This window comes from Euphorbia lathyris, chromosome 10 (assembly GCF_963576675.1).
Source record: "Euphorbia lathyris chromosome 10, ddEupLath1.1, whole genome shotgun sequence".
NCBI classification, from domain to species: domain Eukaryota; kingdom Viridiplantae; phylum Streptophyta; class Magnoliopsida; order Malpighiales; family Euphorbiaceae; genus Euphorbia; species Euphorbia lathyris.
This window is the reverse complement of record NC_088919.1, coordinates 35,010,581-35,012,554: the sequence shown is the minus strand read 5'-3', so window position 1 is coordinate 35,012,554 and position 1,974 is coordinate 35,010,581. Positions and strand designations below refer to the sequence as shown.

The 1,974-nt window shown below is 34.5% G+C and overlaps 1 pseudogene; it reads right to left on the bottom strand.

Annotated features, from left to right (window-relative positions):
- Positions 1 to 551: 551 nt before the first annotated feature.
- On the bottom strand, positions 552 to 1,644 carry LOC136208077 (syntaxin-121-like; annotated as a pseudogene).
- Positions 1,645 to 1,974: the final 330 nt, after the last annotated feature.

Genomic DNA, 1,974 nt, shown 5'->3' with positions numbered 1-1,974 from the left:
CATTGAATTTCTAAATATAACAAAACCCGTTTAATACAATCATATAATTTTTTCTATTTTAAATATCTACATTTATTATATATTGAATTTTTGTATATATGAGTAAGTAACGTACTAAAATAACAGTTAAATAACAGTCAATATAATCTATACTAACTCAGTCTATACTCACTTTCGATAACATATGATTACAATTGATTTTATTTTAAATAAATGTAAAGTTAAATTTGCACTATTTCATATACTAAACTCTTAAAAAAATATTAGGGTCAAATCCACTCATTATCCTGTGAAATGGTTCAAAAATTAATTAAATAAAAAAGAATGAAAGAATTTAATATAATCATAAACAAGAAATGTCTAAACACAAGTATGTATCCAACTTCATAAATTCAAATGATCTAATATCAGGTCAACTATGAAATTCACCTATTCAAATTGGAAAAAAGAAAAACTAAATCAAATCAACCAAAACAATGCTCAAATTTAAAATTAAATCATGATATATATAACATATATGCAAATGATTAAAATGTGTATAAAGCAAGAGATTACGATTGTGAGGGCGGTGTTGGTGGAGGATTCTGAACAGTAGGGCCGGCTGGTTGGCTGCCTCCCCCGCCCTTATTGTTCTCCCACGGCTTAACAGTGAACAAGACGACTAGCAAGATGATTACGAGCAAAATAGATATAGCATAGCAAGTCCATTTGCGAGTATTCTTTTGTAAAACTATGGCAGTTTGCAATTGATGAGTTCCGCCGCGTACGAAGGAGCTAGCTCTCTGCATATTGCTTTCGATGTCATTTAATTTCTCACCTTGAGCTTCAACTAAAACTTCCATATAAAGGAAAACTTGATGAAGATCCTTCAGATTCTTCTCCATATCCCTCATTGCATCATGCCTTTCTTGTATCTCATTAATCGTATCCAAAACCCTTCCTCTCCCTTTCTCTTGTATCGCTTTTTTCAGAAACGTTTCACTCTCACCTGCAATTCCGAATCAAAATTAAAATCAAAATCAAAATCCAATTTCAATCGGTCTTCATTTTTTTTTTCTAGTTTTGTTAACAAATAAAAAAAAGCATTTACTAACCTGTAGAAAGCAATCAATCTAATGTCCTATCATCGGGATTCTCACCGGTAACAATATAATACCATCTCTGAATAGTCTCTCTATACTCCCCCAATACCTTCTCTCTAAGACTGTTAAAACTCTCCATAGAATCCTTGAATTTCCTCCTAAATCCATTAACCACAGACGTCCTCATTCGATCCGAGGCCGATCCAAGCAAACTCTTATTAGCCGTATTAGACCTGTCAAGAGCCTCGAGTCGTACCTTAATGATTTTAGCTTTCTTCAAGGCTTGAGAAACATCAACATCCATCTTAGACCTTAATTCCTTGACAGTTCTAACATTGTGAAGAGTCTTACTCTGCTCATGAACAGATTGAAGATTTGCATTCAATCTTTCCAAATCATTGAGCTCATCTTTAACGGATTCAACATCTTCAAAGAATTTATCGAGATTAACTTCGCCTGTGGCGGCGGTGGCTGGTATATCGGACGTCTGGATAACATGGCGATCCGGTGAGGCATGGTCGCTACGGAAACGAGAGAAAGAATCGGAGAAGAGATCGTTCATGGTTTGTTTTGGGAAAGTGAAAAGAAAGGTAGGGTAGGGTATAGTTTTAAAAGGCGAAAGACGAGTCAAGGCGACAAGGGCAAAATATCACCTTGAGGCGAGGCGAGAGGCGAGGCGACGACCTCTCGCACGTGAGGCGACAAAAAATTAGAAAATCAAATAAAATAAAACTAACTCAATAAAAACTAGTAGTACTTAAAGATAGTTTAATTTCTAAACTTGTAAACCAAAATAACTTAAAGTCTAATACCACTAGTAGTGCTAATTCTTAAATCAAAATAGCATAATATCACTAGTATTTCCTCCAGCAATGTGATACTTAGCTCGACA